Source organism: Dendropsophus ebraccatus, chromosome 15 (genome assembly GCF_027789765.1).
Source record: "Dendropsophus ebraccatus isolate aDenEbr1 chromosome 15, aDenEbr1.pat, whole genome shotgun sequence".
NCBI lineage: Eukaryota > Metazoa > Chordata > Amphibia > Anura > Hylidae > Dendropsophus > Dendropsophus ebraccatus.
This window is the reverse complement of record NC_091468.1, coordinates 43,571,434-43,593,892: the sequence shown is the minus strand read 5'-3', so window position 1 is coordinate 43,593,892 and position 22,459 is coordinate 43,571,434.

The following is a 22,459-nucleotide window of genomic DNA, read 5'->3' as shown; positions in this document are numbered from 1 at the left end:
CCACTCGATTCGCCCGCCGTCCGCCTCTCCGTCGCCGCCGTCCGCCGTCCGCCATCCAGCGATGTCTCCAACTTCCGGGTCCAGGGGATGGAAAAGGCTGCCAGTGCGCTTGCGCACCGGCAGCCTTTTCATTGGCTGGAGCGCATCACATGGCTTCCAGCAAGCTCGGACAATCAGGGCTGAGCAAGCTGGAAGCCATGTGATGCGCTCCAGCCAATGAAAAGGCTGCTGGTGCGCATGTGCACCAGCAGCCTTTTCATCCCCATTCACTTTGCATGAAGACGCCGAGGAGGAAGAAGACCCGGACCGCCCCTCGGCTCTGACGTCGTCGTCACCAGATGCCGCCCCGGAGAAGAGGACTGTGACGATCGTAATAGGTAATGTATACATTCCTTAACTTCCGGGGTGGGGGTTCGGGGGTCCGAAAGTGGGGGAAGGGGGCCAGGCCGGGTATTTAACCACATTACAAAGTTATATAACTTTGTAATGTGTGTTAAATGAGCAAAAAAAAATTTTTGTGGGAGTTGTCCTTTAATGATCATGTCAATGATCAACGTCATTTGACTAATCTTGTCCTTTGAATAATGTACCAACAGCTGCCATTGCCTGACAGGCGGGAAAACAGCAAAATAACAGATGTCATTTTGAACTCAAAATGTTGGACATCATTTTTTCTTTTCCAAAAACGGAGAGGAAAGAAATGTAATGGGAACATAGCCATATACTGGACAATGATGGCTGTGAATAAAAGGTCTCCATAGAGTAAAGAATGTTATAGCTTGACTGTTCATCACATTTTTGTTAAAGAGATTTCCTGATCAAGAATACTTATCCACTCCCAATAGAATATTTGATAGCTGATTACAACTGCTGGGACCCCCCTCCACAATCTGAAAAACGCCATTCTGAGTGTTCTATTGGAAATAAGTGGATTGTAATATGTATTCTTCAGGTCACCATGGCAAAATAAACCGGTACATAGAGCTCATCCATAACAGTGATTCAATACTTGGCAGACCAGGTATTATTATGTTATATGAAAAGGCCCGTTGTTTACTTTAAAGGCCATCATGTAATACTACCCTCACTTTACAATGACTGTTGAGGGAAAATGTATAGACTTGAAACTTCTCCTAACAATAACAGACATCCATTGTTAGCTTCATAAACATTGTCAATCGTACATGAACATATATATTCTCAACACATTTGTATTAATTTCATCATGCAAGAAAATTTCCTTAGGCCCAAGACTTGATCACATGACCTGTTCCTCTTGCTTGTGATCAATGTAATCAATGAGCACAGAATTTATTGGAAGTTACATCCACAATAAATATATATGCCTGCCCTAGTTATAAGAGTCAGGAAGTATACATTAGAGAGAATGTATCTTCTTTATTGAGCATAATTTATTAATAATTTATTAAATAAAGGTCAGGGCATTATTAAACATGTAAAACACAGAATTTGATCTCTTTATCGATTAATGTATTGACTTCGAAGATATATTAACAGAATACACAAACCTTTGTTACATTCATTCCACCACTTATGTGAAGACAACTCTAACACAATGTCATGTGTATGTGGAATTTTATGAGGACATAAATCGACTTAATATGATTATTGTTATGGATATGTGTATTATATAGAGATGGATTAGGTTGAATCAGTAAGGGATGGTAAGGTTCCCTAGATACCCCTAAATACCAGATGGTTAGTGGGGAAATGAACATAATAAATGTAGCATAATATAAAAAACTGAAGTCTCTAATTAAACATGGAATCATTTAAGGGAATGCATCAACAGAAAATGTTCTCATGTATTTTTTTTATATAAATTTTACAAAAAAGTTGACCGCTAGTTGAAAAAGCTGAGATAATCTCATCATTAGAGATGAGCGAGTACTAAAATGTTTGAGCATTTTTTTATGGGCCTCCTATTTGGCAGAGGGGAGGGTGCCTGGTGCACCTGAAACCCTCCGAAAGTGATGGAAACACCACAGAAATGGAACAGGAACAGCAGGGGGAGCATGGATACATTAAAGATTTTTTTCCTAAGAGGCCCTGGAATCTGAATGAGCAGACAGCTGAACCATCAAGTTGAGAACGTAGCCTGGGAATGGAACGTGTGGAAGGTGTAGGAGGGGTAGGGGTTTGAGATACTTTTAATGTTTGAGGCAGTTTTAATTTAAAAAAAAAATTCAAGATGTAAAAAAAAAAACTTAGAGTCGCCTCTACCAACTTGGTTGATCCTGCCTGCAAAACTGCTACTTCCACGGAAGGCACGAGGTAGTGGCAAGGCAGGCCAGCTCCTCCAAGGCATACCGCACCAGTTCATGCCATGTGTTCAGCTTTGGCACCAATAGTTGAATGCGGCAGAGTCCTCTGGGAAGATGATGGCTACATGCTCCCTCACCATCTTCCAGAACTTGTCTTTCTGTAATATTCTAGGATGCATATTGCTGGATTTATCCTGGTTGGGTGTCATAAACATATTCCACATCTTGGATAGACTTCCTCTTCTAATTTTTCCATGTGGCCTGGTCCCCTTATCTCCACTCCTCATTGGCCAACACAACAAAGTCCTCTGCCGCTAGCGTTGCCAGATGGGAAGGCTTTTAGCAATTTCTCCACCAGAGCCTTATGGTATAGCTGGACTTGCATACTTCTCTCCTCTTGAGGAAGGAGATAAGTGAACTTCTCCCTATTTTGGGGGTGGAGGAAGGTTAACAGCCAGTAATCTTTGTTGGCAAAAATGGCTGTAACCGCAAGGGTTACGGGTAAGGCAACAATTTGCTGTTCTTAGCAGGAAGATGACTCTCCATCTCCTCTTTGTCTCCATGCCATCCATGTCAAACAGTTGCATTGGATACTACCATTGGATACTACCCTCTGTTCATGTGCCTACTCATCCACTTCCCTCCGCTCATCCAATATTACTATAATATACTCTAAGGCAGATGTTTTTTGTTTTTTTTGTTTTTTTTAGTTTGCCGAGATTTGCGGAGATTGCCGAGGCCCGCCGAATCCGAAGACCCGAGTGTTTCGGAAGATTTCCGACGCTGGACGACAGAACCCGTCCGGTACTGGCCGGCCCATCACGGCGATCGTGGGGGTGACACCGCCGCCATGTTTGGTGGGGACACTAATGGCGATTGGTGCTATCTTGGACAGCACCAATCGCCATTGCTTTCTGGGTCACCGATGACCCGGAAAGCTGTTTTCAGCTGCTATATGCTTATCTGTATTGATCAGCCTATAGCAGCGATCGTCGGCATGGGAGGGGTTACTCACCCCCCGTGCCGACAAGCAGAGATGGCCTGCTATACATTATAGCAGGCCATCTTCCCCGACTGCTGTGTGTGAACACACAGCGATCGGGGAAACATCGAGTGTAAGTATACGCCCGTTTGCGTTAAAGCCCACCCTGCGGGGCGTATACTTACGCCCGATGTCGTTAAGGGGTTAAAGGGTAAGCAAGCTCTAGTATTACCAGTAAATGCTCTGTATGCTCAATAACACTAAAAAAAGTTAATTGAACAACTGGCAATTTGCTTGTTGGTCATTTGAATAATGGTTTATGTGAGCATTGATCATTATTACATTGATCAAAATTTTTTGATCAATAGATTTGTGGATTTTCCTTTTCACATTCTCTTTTTTCAGTCTCATTCATTACATTCTCCTCATCTTCTAACAGCTCTAACTCTTTTTATTTGTTTTAACTTCAGAGGGACATAGGTGTCTGTTTTTTGCGGGACCAAATTTACTTGGTAATGTCGGCTTTAAATCTACCAGAAATTTGGGGAACCATTGTATCTTTACACGGGGCACTGGCACGTTATCTTTATTCTGTCGGTCAGTCCAACTATAAAAAACTCTAATGTTTTCATTGCTTTTCTATTTTTAAAACATTTAAACTTTCTTTTTTTACAAATCACATATGACTAGAATTGCCCTATTGTGCCCTATCGATAACTTTTTTTATTTTCTATCTGCAGAGTCGTTTGATGGCTCATCATTTGTGCCATGATGTATACGTTTTTTTTCTGCCATTTTTTTTTATTGCTTGTGTGAGGTAAACAAGGCCTCTGTCTACACTGGAAATGCCTGTAAATATTCAATCCAATGCCTATATTATGTTCCGCCACATTTCTGTCTAACCTCTTGTTTCCTTTTGAAAGATTCAGTGTTTCATCAGTAAATTGATGATAGAGATTTTTTTGGTTTAAGAGAAGACTATAAAGCACTTCAACTAGCTCAGCCATTTTTAGTGTCCAAGAGGACATTATAAGGTACTCCAGCTCAAAATGAAATTTCAATATGTGGGGCCATACAAGGTCCCCAATGAGGTGCCCTGAGCATTTTTTTTTTTTAGCTGCTTCTTCAATAGGAAATAACTGTGTTTCTAATTAAAAGGCAGGTCCTGTATGAGCTGTGTAGTATTTCCCTGTGGTGTTAAAGGGAACCAATCAGCCCAATATGGATCCCTGGAGCACTGTATAAAGCTCCTGAGCAGCCTGGGGCATGTACCGGCCATGACTGAAGAAAATTAAGTTTTATTACCCGTGTGTGCGTCAGGCAGAGGCCAACGGGCAGTCAACTGGGCGGCTCCCTGCCCGTGTAGAAGTCACCACTCTCTGCCTGTCAGCGTGCTCGGAGGGGATGAGTGACAGGTAGAGAGGCCAGTAACCTTTGTCAGGTTTTTTTGTTTGTTTTTTTAATTGGTCTCTCTACCAAGAGCAATTCCTTTCAATTTATTGAGGTAACTTTGAGGTGGATTTTCTCAACAAATAAAGAACATTTTAGCAGAGAAATAAGCAAACTGACCAGCAAAACAAAACAACCACTCAAACTGTTTGTACCAATTGGAAAATAAAAATACAACTTAAGTTCAAACCATATGTAAGAAGTGAGGTTTGGGAATCTCACAATAAACACAAATTTAAATTAAATATATTTTTTTATTTATTTTCATTAAAAAATTACCCTATCAGGTCAAGATTCCTATTAGGCTGGGTTCACACTATGTATATTTGAGGCTGTATTTGGTCCTCATGTCAGGTCCTCATAGCAACCAAAACCAGGAGTGGATTGAAAACACAGAAAGGCTCTGTCCACACAATGTTGAAATTGAGTGGATGGCCGCCATATAACGGTAAATAACTTCCATTATTTCAATACAACAGCCGTTGTTTTAAAATAACAGAACATATTTGCCATTAAATGACGGCCATCCACTCAATTACAACATTATGTGAACAGATCCTTACTGTGTTTTCAATCCACTCCTTGTTTTGGTTGCTATACAGCCTCAAACATACAGCCTCAAATATACGTAGTGTGAACATAGCCTAAAGGAACATTTTTACCTACTGATATATTATTTAACCTTCACTGTCCTATATAAATTAAATATGAGTCTATATTCCGAAATATTAATCTCTACTGCATTCTTTATAGATACAAAAAGGACAAATAACAATTTTATTGTACATTTAACCAGTCAACCTGTGATAATTTTATAGTACTCTTACTATAAGATGCAGTTATTTTTTTTTTTTTTATATAGTTGTTTTTGCATCTTTATTAAAGTAATGTTGGATTCACTGAAAAAATATATATATATATATATATGTATAAAATATTTTATAGAATTTGTTTTTTTTTGGGGGGGGGGGGATCCTTGATAATTAAGGGTGTTACAGCTTATGGCTTACTTCCAGTCTCTCTGTTGCCTGTATAAAATGTCACAAATTTGAGGCCAGGAGTGATAAGAAAAAAGGACAGGTTATACCATATTTAAATATACAGTGAGGCATCCCTAACACACCATCAATGTGTGGGGAGGGCACATTGATGGCTCTGTGTTCTGTTACACAGCAGGTAACAAATAGGGCAGTGCCCTGTGTAGTTTCTCCTACCTTCCTGTCACCATGTAAGAGAGACTACAAAGGGCTTAATTACAGTGGGGCTTCCCTTCTCCGCAGTGGGTCTCGTTTGCCTTTCTGTGTACAATCAGCCTTGCGGATCCTTCTAACTACAAATAAAAACTAGAGATGAGCAAAGCGATTCCAGAGATGCTGTATTTGCTGTGAATTTAGCAAATATTCGGTATGTTGACAATGAGAATTTTTGCTCAGTTCGTTAACAAAATTTGCAAAAAAATAAAATTAAATGGTTTATTCACCTGTCCAACCTCCCTGGTGGCCAGTGATTGGCTGTGCGGGCCGCGTCACTGTCCCTTTTCAGTCAGTGATTGGTTGAGCAGAGAGTCACAGCCCACGCAGCCAATCACTGACTGACTAAGAAGGGACAGTGCTGTGGCCAGTAATCAGCTGGGTGGGCTGTCACTTTTGTGTCTTGACCATGGCAGCCCACTGGCTGCTGTGCTGTCCCTCAGTCAGTGATTGCCTGAGCAGACTGGAGGTGGCTGAAGACAAGGAAGAGGACATCAAGACTGCGCAGACAGGTAAGTATAGATTCATTAAGGTTCAGTTCACAGATTTTGCTGTAAAAAAAAAAATACATTTTCAAAAGATTTGCTCATCTCTAATTAAAACAATAGCATCTCTTTATTCAAGCATTGATACAAGACTATTGTAAATGTCATTAGATACAGTAACTAGACAGATCTGTCAGCTAGTTGATTATTCCAGTGGAATACATTTTGGTTGTTTCCAAGCTTAGGAAACCTATTTAAACAGAATAGGATAATATTTGACTATATATAATTTGCATATTAAATATGTATTAATTGGTCTAGTATGCTTTAAGTTTTATTTTAAATCCTAAAAAGTTTTACAGAGCCCAAAACATTGTATGCAATGTGTTTTCTGAAAACTTGTCACGTATGTCTATAAAGTCAGTTCCAACGTAGATAGCGATCATGACGCTACACCAGAGAGTGTGGACTACACATGGACAGCTCACTTAGCATGACTAGCTCTGCATAGCAGATATACGAAAGTCCTCAACATACCAAAGGCTTCAACAGAGCTGTGTATAGTAGAATGATGATGTGGCACTCACCAGATGAGGTAAAATAGATCTTTATTTCTTGATGGGTCTGACAGAGGAGACAAGGGCGACGGACCGCTTCACGCAACACCTTTCGTACTTCATCAAGGCCCTGACGAAGCATACAGGTGTTGCGTGAAACGGTCCGTCATTTCTGTCAGACCCAGCAAGAAATAAAGGTCTATTTTACCTCATCTGGTGAGTTCTACTATACACGGCTATGCCTACATAGTACCTTTCTATGTAACCTCATTATTTTAGCTTTGGATGGGAATAGAGGATAATAACTATATCAGTTACATGGATTCCTATAGATGTTCGAATATGTTTTCATGCTGTAATTAATTTCAATAAATTATCTGACATTCTTTCCATATTTGCATATATTATATTATCTACAATTCTAATTAATGGTTTTAATAAAGAAAAAAAATGTAATTACCCAAAGAGTAGTAAAACAAAGTAGACTTGGTCAATGGTAACTAAGAGGATTAGAAATAATTTTTAGTCTCTTAATATTCAACCCAAGAAATTATATGATTATTTCAGATGGAACCATGAATTGACCAATTCTATTGCACATGAATTCATAATTCTAACTAATTTAAAGCCATGTGATCCCTGTGTTATAATTCTGTACAATTTCCAAGTATTATGGAGCAATAATATTGCTCTCATATACTTCTATAAAACCATTCTGTATCGCTTTATGCTTCTCCAATTGTCTCTAATTTCCAATCATGGTATACCCCACTGGATGACATATTATGTGGGTATTTTACCTTAAATATTTTATCTTACAATTACGTAAAGCGATTTTTCGGATTAACAATAAACAATCTCAAATCGATCTTAATTGTTCACCCTATTACACAGGACGTTACTTACGGTTGTTCTTGCACTCGTCCTTTCCTGGCTGTTAGTCCAGGGAACGACCGAACGGCACATTATTACACCAAACGATGTTCGAACAATTTGTGAATGATCAATGATGAAAATAGGTCTAGGTACTATCAAAAGATCAAAGATTTCTCTTTTGGTCGTTTCTAGTGATGAGCGAATGGTGAAATATTCGAATATTCGATATTCGTACGATTCGATCGAATATTTGATCCCATTAAAGTCAATGGGAAAAAGTGTTCGATTATTGAAAAACATCTATTCGACCACTTGGAGGCGACCACTTGGAGGTAAAAACCGGAAGCTGGGGGATTTGAACGCTTATCCAATATTTGTCGAATATTCAGCGAACTATTCGATAGATCGAATACCTTACTATTCGATCAAATATATATCTATTCGATCGAACAGTATTCGCTCATCACTAGTCGTTTCATCGTTGCCTGCTATTACACAAAATGACTATCGTTCAAATCCGAACGACCTAATGATTTTACGAATGATAATCGTCCCATGTAATAGGGCCTTTAAAGTGAAGCAAAAAATAACAATACTACCCAAAGAGTGAAGAAGATAATAATGGTGCCAGCAGCCGTTGTCCTGACCAGAAACCATGCAATATAATCCAAAAAGATAGTCTGCAGCACCCGCTCTAGTCGTGCAAAAAAAAAATGAAGTTTATTTCATCAAACAAACAGGTGCAACACAGCAGGTATATCGCAAAGGCTTTTCACCGCCATTTTCTAGCTTGATAATGGTGACGAGAAGCCGTTGAAACGCTGTGACTTATCTGCTGTGCTGCACCTGTTTGTTTTATGAAATAAAATTCACTATTTTTTTTTTTTTTTGCACGACTGGAATGAGTGCTGCAGACTATTTTGGAGGGTATTTTATCTTAGAGACTTTATTTTCAGAATAGAAGTTAGTATGTCTGGCTTAGTATAAATATATAAGTTGCACCCCTTAATATCTGATACCAAGAATAATTCCAGTAAAATCCCAAAGACATGGTGAGGTTGAGGGCACAGACATTTCCCTATTATATTGTGCTTTTTTTCTTATCATATTGTCCTTTTCTTGTTAAAGCTATAAAGCCCTCACGGGGTGTTGCACACACACAAAACTTGCATAGACATATATTAAATTATTCTTGTTGCAGGATATCACTTAATAGGATCTGTGTTTGGTAATCTCTCCTAGTATACTCTGTCAACTTTATGAAAACTAAAATATTGTTAGCAAAATGTTATCCCAGGAACATTAGTGAAATTATAAATATTCAGCACGCCAAGCTTTTGATATAGTTTAGTGCACATGAACTCAATAGCTGTCAAAATTACAACAGGCAACTCAAGTAATTATGCAGATTTATGCAAAACATTAACAAGAAGAATTAAATGCACAAATGAGGTGGCTACACTTGAATTGTTAAGATTATGAATAATTACCATGAATCTTTTTGCTCTTAATGTAACTTGTTTTTGATAAACAAAGCCTTAATTATCAGAATACTTTTGAGAATTTTGGTGACCTTCATTAATCTTACAAAACAAGTCTCTTGTGTTCTGCATTGTAAAAAAGCACATGCTTGGAATAAGTACACAAACCATGGGAAAAGCATATGCTAATAGATACAGTTACTAACTGAAAAATGATACCTTAGGCTTCCAGGTAGATAGTATTCCTGACACGTGGAGAGAACAATGCTAAATATGTAAAGACAATGTGCAAGGAGCAGAGTTTGGCAAACAAATCAGTCCCCACATGTGTATTCATTCTGGGAGCAACTTATTAATAAATAATTAAAACAAAGAGAAGGGTTTGTAGATGAATATTAGTGGAAAGGTCTAGAATAGTAAAGACGGTTATAACTCAGTCATAGTACACATAGAAGATGTACTTAAAGTCCTGGATACAAAACACTTATTAGAGAAGAAAATATTAGGAAATAAGACCAACTATTGCAGGGCTGCTTTTGCTCTATGAGTTGATTTTACTCTTTAACCCCTTAAGGTCAAAGCCAATTTTCATTTTTGCACTTTTGCTTTTTCCACTTTATGTTTAAAAGTCCATAGCGCTTGCATTTTTTCACTGAGTGACCCATATGAGCCCTTATTTTTTGCATAAACCAATTGTATTTTTCAATGACAGGCTTTATTTTTCTATAAAATATGCTGCGAAACCGGGAAAAAATCATTAGCGCTGTCAAATTGAAAAAAGAAAAAAAGGAATTTGTTTGGATTTCGGGGAGTTTTGCATTAACTGACTTGTTAAGCATGTTCCTCAAGTTTTTATGATTACAACGATATTTAACATGTATAACTTTTCTTTTATCTGATTTTAAAAAATTCAAACCATTTTTACTTTTTTTTTACTGTAACTGATAGTCTCATAGAGATCAATGCTGTGTATATACACAGCAAAGATCCATTAGATTGGTGATAGGCCACAGCAATCTATTGCCGGCACGGGCAGAGGAACGGATTTCCCCCCCCCCCCCCGCGATCGCATCGCGGGGGGGAGATCCGACCCACTAGACACCAGGGAAGTGAAGTGTAAAGCACTTTCATGTTTGACAGCTGCATTGAAGTGCTTAATTAGCCGGCGCGGCAACGGGACCCGTGTCGGATAATAGAGGCACTGCCCAGCTGCAGATTGCAGCCGGGAGCAGTGCCGTTCAGAGCGGGGTCCCGGGGTACCAGATACGTCATGGGACGCTAAGGGGTTAAGGGTGGGTTCACACTTCGGAATCCATGCAGATAAGTTCCGTCGGACTCCATCGCTAGTACCCACTCGCGCACCTCTCCATAGACACCATTCTATGGCCGGGCCGATTCCACCGAAAGAACTGACATGTTAATTCTTTCGGCGGAAGACGGAATCCATCCGGCCATAGAATGGTGTCTATGGCGCAGGCGAAGAGGCGCACGGCCGCGAGCGGGTACAAGCGACGGAATCCGCCAGAACTTATCCGTGGGGATTCCGTAGTGTGAACACCCCCAAAGACTATGTTCCCATAATTATGTTTTAAAGAAAAGAATGGACGCTGATTGCAATGAAATCAGCGTCTCTTCTTTTCTGTAGCCGCAATATTGCATTCAATTCAATGCAATGCCACCCGCTGTGTTCACACTTTGTTATTTAAATGCATCGGATGCAGAAACATGCCAAAAGCCACCCGGAAGTATAACACCGTCCGTTGCTATAGGAACCTAGTCAAAGGACAAATTCAAATAGATATGACCATACATTCACATGGCTCACAGTGACCGTCTGCTTCTCAGCACTATTTAATACTAACATCAGGAATTAGTTAACGTTTTGATCAAAGTGTATAAGCCCACACACCACTTCAAGGTTCCTGATTCGTGTGGGACTCTAACACAAAATTGCACAGTGCTGCATGGCAACCCCCATCACCATGACAACAGTGCCTGGGGAGGGAGCAACCCAGCAATTTAGCAGCCTCATTAGTTCCAGAAAATCCTCTGGGCCACCACTCCCCAGATACCACCATGGAGTAAAAATTGGCCACCGGACAGCATCAAGCCACACAAAAGCAGATGGACATGATCACCATGTGCTCTAAGCCAAAGGACTGGAGAGACTTAGGTTTAGACCCTATATAGAATTTAAGATTAAGGTAAAAAAAAAAAAAAAAAAAAACAACAACAGGTGAAAGGGACAGAATACAAAAAGTAAAATAAAAACAGATATGACCACACATCCACATGGCTCACACTGATTGTCCGCTTCTCAGCACTATATAAGACTACTACTTAACATTTTGTCTATAAGTCTATAAGCCCACACACCACTTCAAGGTTCCTGATTCGTGGGGGTCACAAACCCATGAGCCATGCAGATGTGCAGTCATGTTTGTTTTGATTTCTCCATAGAATCAAATGCAACCGTAATTTTGAGAAAAATAAAACAATTTATAAACAAGTGGAAAAAAACTGCTTTTTTGCAAAAGCAGGTCATAAATAGCCTATGTTTTGCCCATTTGAGTCCAAATAATGAAAAAATGAAATAACGGCCAAAAAATAATCTACTCTGTTTTAGGTTTACCATATTGTTCCTGCAAATTTCTACTTTTTAAGGTTTCCATGTCTCATTCCTTGGATGAAAATTATCTCAAGAACACAAAGTATGCAAGACTTTGCCCTATTCTTAAGATATAGAAAACATGTTTTAAGGAACCTAAAGCATGATGCATTCTATAAACTGGAAAACAAAAATTACAATAATGCCATAAAAAATGCCTGGTATAGCTTTTCTGCTGAAATTAGCACAAAGCTTATTGGTGGATCAACCATGAAACATTATAGAGTGGTGCAAATACATCGGGGGACATTTACAAATGTCCCGCCCTAGGTGTATGCCAGGGAGAAGGCGCAAATTCGCCCCTTTTCCCAGGTGTACGCCTGTCGCATTCCCCCTCTCGGGTGGGCAGGGGGGACTCGGGGGTGGTGTGGCAAGGAAGGGAGGAGGCATGATATCACAATTTATGCCTGCTTGTGCATCGGGTCATTGGTGCCCGGATGTCTGGGTCAAATAAGTGCAATGTTCCTCCCTGCCTTCTAAGAGCCATAGCGCTTTTATTTTTTCACCTACAGGGCTGGTTGGGGTCATTTTTTGCGCCATCATCTCTAGTTTTTATTAATATCATATTGTTGTAAAAAAATTTGATCACTTTTCATAAAAAAAGATTTTATTAACTTTTTTTTTTTGTTTTTTGTTTTTTTGTTTACATCGTACACCGTGCGGGAACAATGTTATATTTTAATAGATCAGACAATTCCACATACTACAATAAGTAAAATGTTTATTTATTTTACATATTTTTATTTTTATAATGGGCAATGAGGTATTTTGAACATTTATGGGGGGGGGGGGTATAAGGAGTTTTTTAATACTTTTGAAACTTTTTTACTACATTTATTAGATTGCATATGCTGATCGATGCTATTCCATAGCATAGCATGGATCAGTGTTATCAGTGATCTATGCATACAGCATGCCTGAATGCAGACTTTATACACAGAACGCTGATCCGACAAGACGGAGGTAAGTGGCTTACCCCCACCCGTTGGCACGAGTGATCGGGACCGATCAGTCCGTGACAGGTGCTTAACCTGTCATTGACTTCCTTAAATGCAGCAATCGCTATAGATTGCTGTGTTTAAGGGGTTAATGACAGGCAGCTGCCAGGCAGCAGGAACCTATATAAACCTATTGTGAACGTGAAGGGTTTAAAGCAACCACAGCATTATCAGATTCAAGTGAATGAGATCTCCCTGCAGTTCTTTCATCATTGTTAGTAAGCGTTAGAGTGTGTGTGTGTGTGTGTGTGTGTGTGTGTGTACGCAGGAGGTTACTGTATACCAGGATTTCCAAATTTTTCTTTTTTTCTGCATAATTTATCCAAAAACCAGAGACAGGGTAGCTTCACACGTACCGCACCGCAGCTGATTTTCTGCTGCGGATCAGCAGCAGATCTGCAGCAGAATTGATTAAATGAATGAACACTGCGATACAGTACTCTACCCACAGTTTACATTTTTTATTGACACATTAGAAAACCATAATGGATCACAAAGATTGACTGTGGACTGTAAGATGATGATAATTGTAATAGCAATAACTTGTACAATCTTTTAACATAAAGTGGAGAAAATTTCCTTATATTTATGGACTGCCCAGAAATTGATGTATACAGTTTGAAGTAAAAACTTACATGAGGTCTAGCCGTGGCTACAAGAAGTCCAAAGATCATGTTTTTTTCAAGTCTATGTCTATTCACAGGACCTGGTACTTTGTATGATTGAAGTGGAGCTCCACTATAATATATTGTTATGATAGATAGATAGATAGATAGATAGATATATAGATAGATAGATAGATAGATAATTAGTGCAAAAAAATGATTATAATTTATCAAATATTATATTGACATATCATAATCAACAATGTCTTTTCTTTTCTAAGGTGATTATATCTGAAGAGAAAAGATAACATCACAATTAGCGTCTTTGTTCTTTCTCACTGATAACCAATCCATGCAAACATGTTTTTGTATTTGAACCATATTGTTACAACATCTCTTTTATTCTTACAGTTTCTATTGTCTATAGCAGTTGTTTAGCATTGACCCTCTTGGCCATGATATTTACATCAATGTGTCTATGTTCTTTTATATCTATTAGCTGAATATTCTGCTATTTAAAGAACAGTACTTACCGGTTGTGAAGGCCGTGAATGTTACTGCAGTGAACATGATTGATCAGTTATTACATTCTAGTCCATAAAAGTAAAAGCCTAGCCAAAGTAAAGTCAACGGAAAAATCAACATGCCATCCACCCCAGACTGTTCAGAGGACTTCTCCAACAAATTTCAAATTACTTAGACATCTGTGACCCTTCACTTCTGCAGCTAACCCCCAGCCTCTATAGCATCACAATCCCCCCATCCTATATAACCGATGTCCTGTTGTTACTGCTATAGTGTGCCTGCTGCAGTCCCATGTGACCCCATTATTGTACCTTCATCACCGCCTAACAATAAAAATATTTATTTATATAGTGCCAACATATTCTGCAGCACTTTGCAATTCTACAAGTACATGCACAGACGAAAATCAGAAATGAAAGAATACACACTATTTACTCAGACAAAAGGAGTGATCACCCTGCTTCCAGGCCTTACAATCTATGGGAAATACCACCCAAACACTCAAATATTGTACTCCAGATATAATACAGCCTTAGTATGAAGATAGAGATCACATCAGGGACATAGCTACAATATAATAGTCCCTAACTAAACCAAAACATTCAGACCACAGATCAGACCAAAAGACCCTACCCCCAATATAGAAAGCTTAAAGCAAATGTACCATCAGTACATTAGCTTTAAGTTTTGCACATGGATCGAACGGCTCCGGCGCAAGGAAGCCAGTGCTGTGGTCATTTTTTTTTAACCATGGCATACGGCGCCATTCTATTTCTGGACACTGGTGGAAATCCCCACCTCTTTATCGTGTGGCTCCATTAGTATCAATGGAGCCGCATCATAGAGGGTCGGGGGACCGGCCTGGCTCCAGTGCTTCACCCCTGGCCAGTGTCCAGAAATAGAATGGCACCATTCTATCCATGTGCGAAACTTAAAGTGTCTCTGTCGATTTGTTTTTTATGCAGAAATCAATAGTACAGGCAATTATAAGAAACTCTGTAATTGAGTTTATTAGGCAAATATGCCATTATCTAAAAACACTGTCCCCAGGTCCCCCCTCCCTCCTCCCTCTCATTCACTGCTCATTATCAGGAAATCTAGACTCTCTTACATTAGTCAAGCACTGTGTAACCTATGGAGAGGGGAGGGGGGAGGAGGGAGATTAGTCGCCAGCAGAGCCGGTATTCAGAAGTCAGAGAGGTCAGTGCTGACTTCAGAGGAGATAGCCCAGTGATGTAGCTGTAAATTAACTCTTTGTTGTCCTGTTTTGGTGCCTCATCTCCCTCCACCCCTAAACCCAATTACAAAGTTTCTTAAAATTTAAACGACAGTGACACTTTAAAGCGAGTGTTTGGATGGTACATTTGCTTTAAGCACCTCTCCTCACACAGACAGCTGCCGAAGCATCCTCTCCCCAGACTTCTGTTCAAGTGTTGCTCATGACCTCAAGAGCCCTTTCTCATATTTCCCCCTATTACCTCCTCCATACTTTCAAGCAGTAGCTATAGCTGCTGGAAGGTTTCTTCATTTTGCAAATCACAGCATTTTACCATTAGTTTTCAAATATTTACAAATTATTGAAAAACTCAAAAATGTGCCTGAGACTACCTAGCTATATGAGGTATGTTGGCATGTTGGCTCCCCAGAGTATCAGTCTGAACTTGAAAACTTTTGAAATCTCAAGGAACCTATTCCGTAGCTTAGCTCTTAGCCAAATCTAATGCAACCAAAGGGATCCACATAAGTATTAAGAGGCTTTGTGTTAGTTTTGCTGTATTGTCTCCAACAATATTTAAGGTACTCTTTAATTCCCAACCAAGAACGCCCCCACCCCTCCATTCTGAGGCTTGATGGGAACTATTAGAACCACTTGGACTCCCAACAAGTTGCCTCTACTCTTTTTCTTTATTTAAGAGGGTGAATATGACTTTAGACTACAGTAATATCGAAGGCAAGTGTTCAACTCTTACAAACCAGGCAGAAAAAGGCAGACATGGGCTGAAGGTGCACAATCTTCTGTAAAGCATTGGAGGTACCCTAAGTATCTCATCTAGTTATCTCACCCATGGTCCTACAATTTTCTGGCATTCTCTTTCACATACGGTTTCACATTTTCCTTCACCACATACATAGCAACATCGCCACAGTAATTTATTTAAATTATTGAGAAGATGAGTTATCGTAATATGTAAATTGGACCATCTGTCATTATGATGTCTGATATTATGCAGACACACAACTCAATAGCATTAGTTTTCACGGCTACATTTGTTTTTGTTAGGGGGGCTCCAGATACACATTATCTTCTAAATCTGAATATTATTCTACGTTTTTCTTATTTTGTTGCATTGCGAGATGTGGCCTCATTCATATGTAGAACTGAAATGATACTATCTAAAGAAACCCTTCTTCCTTCTAAGCTATGTTCTACAACAGCAAGTCTGTTGTTAGCTAATCAAAATCAATCACATTTTACTATGCGAGTATTTTCAATACGATTAAAATTATTAGATTGATGTATTTTTTTTTTTTCTCTTTCGTCTTTTTGTAGACTTAACAGTAGGGCATCTTCTTCTTAGCCTCTCAGTAATTTCCATCACTGTCATAAACAATGTAACAATTCACTGATCATCAGTTGCATTTCTTCATAAACACTGTCAAGCTCCCAGCTGCCACTATTGTATTATATTTAGTCCAGACCCAGAAAATCTGCCTTTGGGACTAAGAAAGAAAAAGGACTTTAGAGGCATTAAAACTGTGATTCTTTCCACCATAACTCTTCCCTATAGAGCAAGCTGTCAGACTAGTTGTGTTTTTGTCATAAAGTCTCTCTAAGGCATATGCATTTGTTTTGGTAAATGTCAAATGGCTTTGATGCATAAAAAATTAGTTAAAGAGGTCACAAATACACAAAATACAAGTGTATCGTAGATTGTAGGGGGGTTGTTGCCGCTCCATTCTTAAGGCTTGACATGAAAACAAAGCACAACTGACTTTGTATCCTATTCATAGACCGCAGATATTGTTAGTATAGTATGAGCATGCATGCATTACTTCGCTAGTAGTTCACAATGATCGTATTCTATTAATAATATATTGGGATGTCAGGGTTCCAGTAAATACCATTGAAAAATAGCAATAATAAAGACAAAATCTGGCAGAATTGCACAAATCAATGTAATTCATATTTTAGACCTGTCAATATGTTTTTGGAATATGAACAAAGGCCGTGACTATGTAGGGCTTCTGATCCTGAATACATGTGTACCTTTGTTTTACCCCCGAGAATCACATTTTTTTTATTAATATCCAGATTAGTCTTAAAAGGGTTCTCCGATTTAAAGGAGAAGTCTGGCGAAAATTTTTAATTAAAGTATTGTATTGCCCCTCAAAAGTTATACAAATTACCAATATACAATTATTACGGGAAAGGCTAGGTTCACATAACGTTTAACAGCATCTGTTGCATAGCACTCAGCCTTCGTATCGGCTGCAGGCACGTTCTTTTTTCACAATTGATTTGCGGGCACCGGCGGCTGTGCCCGCAAATCAATTAGCCATTCACTCCAATGCAATGTGCGGCCGCGCTGCACATTGCGTTGTGTGAACAGCTGTTGTTTCCAGACGCTGTTCAGTGAACAGCGTCCGGAAATAATTGACAGGCACATTATTCTAACGCCCGTTCTAAAGATCAGGCATTAGAATAATGATGTGAGAACACAGTGGGTGGCATTGCATTGACTTCAATGCAATGCCGCCCCTGCAGTAAAGAACCGACGCTGAGGCAATAGAAATCAGCATCCATTCTTTACTTAAAAAGAACGTTGTGTGAGCATAGCCAAATGCTTATAAAGTGCTTTTTTTCCTGCACTTACTACTGCATCAAGGCTTTATTTCCTGGATAAAATGGTAATGTCACGACCCGACTCCCAGAGCTGTGCGGGCTGTGGCTGCTGGAGGGGATGATGGCAGAGGGACACTGAGGGACACAGGGCACTGGAGGGACACTGAGCATCCCTCTGCCATCATCCTCTCCAGCAGCCCCAGCCCGCACAGCTCTGGGAGTCGGGTCGTGACATCACCATGTAATCCAGGAAGTGACATCACCATGTTATCCAGGAAGTGACATCTCCATTTTATCCAGGAAGTGAAGCCTTGATGCAGTAGTAAGTGCAGGGAAAATTTTTTTATGTGTATTTCCCGTAATAAGTGTATATTGGTAACTTTTGGGGGGCAATACAATATTTTAATAAAAACTTTCGCTGGATACTGGTCCCCTATCCATAAGGAACAAGTATGAGATTGCAGGGGGTTCAACCCCCGGGCCCCTCTCCTCCCTGGATCTCTGTATCAGCACCCCAACTCTCTATTGAGCCGCCGGAAAGATTTGAATGCGCCCGCATCTGAATTCCCCGCTGCTCACAATGGAGCGTGTGAACTGACAGGGTTTTCTGCGGCCACAATTCAATGAACTGACATGTCAGTTTCTTGCGGCGCCGCTAGGGATCCTGGCCGGGATCCTTAGAAGTCAGCACTACGTAAGTTCCATAGTAATCACGGTCGTTGTTACAACATCCGTGATTACTACGGAACTTGCATAGTGGGAACATGGCCTAAAAGGGTATTCCTACCTCAACTTTTTATTCCCATATCCACTGATCACAATAATGGGAATAAAATTGTCCTGAAATGAATTGAGCAAACCGCTTGGGAGCTTTCAGCGCTCCGTTCATTCTCTCTGGGGCCAGCAAACATTTTCAAGTTCAGCACATCAATACATTCAGAAGCCCCTTAGACAATGAATGTAACGCCAGTCATACACACAGGGTTTGCTTAATTTATTCCCGGGATAATTCTGTCTGTAATACAAGCTGTAATGTACTACAGCAAGTAAGGGCTTTAGTATTCATAACCTGCTCTCAATTTCATACTGTACTCAGATTACATTTTGGAGTATTTGACTGGTCACCTTATTATCTTTTTGGATTATTTTCAAGGGAAAGGTGTACATGTTCGTGAACAGAAACGGGAAAGATATAGATTTGCTTTCATAGTTTCTCCTTTTACCAAAGTTGGATCAAGCATAGAGGAGCACACAAAATGGTAGTAATCTATTGCTAGAAATAGTGGCAAAACTCATTCTAAGACATAAACTGATGTCTAGAGGATGTAATGACAACCTAATGTACATAAAGACAGGTAATAATAATGATAATAATATAATAAAAATAATGTATTTATTTGTGTTTATTTGTATAGCGCCAACAGATTCTGCAGCGCTTGTACACAGTTAAGAGGTTACAATTACATATGATAAAATTAAATTAGAATAAATAAAAGAATACATCAGCGTACAGACTACGAACTGGGGATGACACGAGGCACAAGTGCTTTATTTGTCCCTGGTCCAGCCATTGTACATAGAAGGATCTGGATAGGCCAGTTTCACACCAATGAAGGCCATGTGCAGACGCTGTAAGAGACCGGCTGTTCCATGACCCGGCCAGTACTGCAGTACCAGCCAGATGATCTTTAGCCCCGCAGACTTCTGATGCGAGCGCATCCATGCGCGCCTACATCAGAACTCCCCACAGCACACTATGGAGCTGGCGGAAGCAGCCGCTCACTCCACAGTGTGCACTGACATGAGTTTCTACGACCGCTATTCAATGAATAGCTGCCTCAGAAAACTAACATGTCAGTTGTTTGCGGCACCACTAGGGATCCCGGCCGGAGCGTATACCATGTGTATACGCTCTGGCCGGGATCCCATAGACTGGAAGGTAAGGGCCCTATTCCACCGGACGATTATCGTTCAGATTATTGTTAAATCGTTTGAATCTAAACGATAATCGTTCGGTCGAAACGCAGTTAATGATTAATGACCGAGTGAGAAATCGTTGATCGCTTTATAAGACCTGGACCTATTTTTATTGTTGCTCGTTCGCAAAACGTTCGCATTGAATAAGACGTCGTTCGGTCGTTCACAGTAGATACGAACGCAATAGCAAAGAAATAGCAAAGAAAAAACAATCGCAAATAAGATCATAAGTAACGATTATCGTTCCATGGAAATGAGTGAACGTTTTCAGGTCTTTGGCAATAGCGGTCATTTGAGATTGTTAATCGTTAACGATTATGCGAACGATAATCGTCTGGTGGAATAGGGCCCTAACTTGTACAATGGATGTAATTTTACTAAAATATACGTTGTGTGAACATAGCCAAATGGTATAAAGTGCATGGAACCGTCAAAGATATAGTAGAAAGTGAGGAGACAACAGAAGGGGAACAAGATTAGGGAATGTTAAAAGCAAGCCTGAAGAGATGGGTCTTCCGGGCATGCTTAAAACTGGGGGTGTTCGAAATAAGTCGGAGGGTCAGGTGCTTATTAAATAAGGAATGGCATAGCAGAATTATACATGGCCAGTAATGTATTGTATTCATCCAGGAGATAAGTGGAGCCAGGGGTGTATACATAAATCTTTCTTCCTATAAAAATAAAACTGAAGTTAGTAATGAAGTGAACCTGGGACGTTATCTAAGAACGGAGCTTAAATCCTTTGTAACAAAAGCTGCATAATAAGCCCTTTACACATATTACATACTAAACTGTTTATAGTCTGTTCCTGGCTTTGGCTTCAAAAATCTGTCAGATAAATCTCTTTGCGTAAAAACACCCATCTGTCGGCTGCATTCAGCCAGGAACCAACTAGTGCACACTTTTTGATTGCCTGTCGGGTTAGCCGAAACTTTTCATGGGTCACTGTGGTGTGTATATGAGGTGTAATACTAATTCTGGCCATTATATGATGTTATGTTTCTGATATTTTACTAAGTTTCCCACCCTCCACTAGCTTCATTTAAGTCTATCATATGAAGGAAATATCCTGCTCCTCTACATCTCTGTAGCATACCCTCAGAAGCAGCAGCAGCATAAAGGACATTAAAATTAAGTACTAAGCAATGTAGGTTGTGAATAAAGTATTAGAGAGAAAAGTAACATTTAAAGTGACACTGTCACCCCCTTTGTGCATTCTGACATCTCTACACAGATGTAAAGGGTAAATTTAGTGGTTTTCAGACCTTATTTTATATCATACGTCTTGGTGCTTGTTCAAGTAAAAAGTCATCTTTTATCAACTGCAGATTGTGTTACTTGAACAAGCACCATGACGTATGATATAAAATAAGGTATGAAAACCGCTAAATTTACCCTTTACATCTGTGTAGAGATGTCAGAATGCACAAAGGGGGTGATAGTGTCACTTTAATAAATCTTTCAGCAAAGTCTGTGAGGAATGAAAGGTGGAATCTGATTGGTTGCTAGGGGCAACTGAGCCAGTTTCACTTTATACCATGTTGGATAAATCTCCCCCTATGTGTGTCTCTTTGCATGTGTCTTTCTCCTGCCACACCTCTTCCTGACCATAGTCTTCTATAGGAAGCAAGTAATCTAAACGCTCAGTAAATTTATAGTCTACCTTATCTCTCAAAATGGACTTTTAGCAGTGTTTTTTTTTTATTGTAAATGATGGGTATAAAAGGATTTTTCTCTAATAAGACTTAACTTTGGCAGAGTATGTTAAAAAATAAGTCACCATTTAAACATACATGTTTTTCATGAAGTGTAATGGAAAGCCCCTGGGTCTCCAAAGTGCGAAGGTCCTTGAGTATGTGCAATTGTATATCATTAAGGTTAGTGCATAGCCATGTGTAGAAGCATTATATCTCCTATGTACTATATCTGACATATACACCTTTCACAGAAACACATGTCTGTGTACTGTGTGTAATTGGGAGAGTACGCATATGTGAAAATAATGGTGCGTTTACACATAACGATTATCGTACAAATTTGCGCGATAATGATCGAATTCGAACGATAATCGTACGTGTAAACGCAGCGAACGATCATACGACGAACGATACATCGCGCATTTTGATCTTTCAACATGTTATCAAATCGCCATTCTCGTCGTTCGCAAAAAATTCGCAAATCGTTCCGTGTGAACAGTCGTTCGCCGATTTAACCAATGTGTGAGATAGGCTTAAGCGTTCGCAAAACGATCGCACAACGAATTTTCCGTACGATATATCGTACCGTCTAAACCCTGCTCGTTATGAAAAAAAAAATGTTACTCCGACATCGTTAATCGTACGATCGGGCCAATTATCGTTACGTGTAAACGCAGCATAATGCTTTACCATAATGGAAAACATATACTCAGCGTATACCAGTAGCCCATGAAACGATTTTCAAAGGTAGACTTCGAGCGGCAACTCCCATCGTGACCA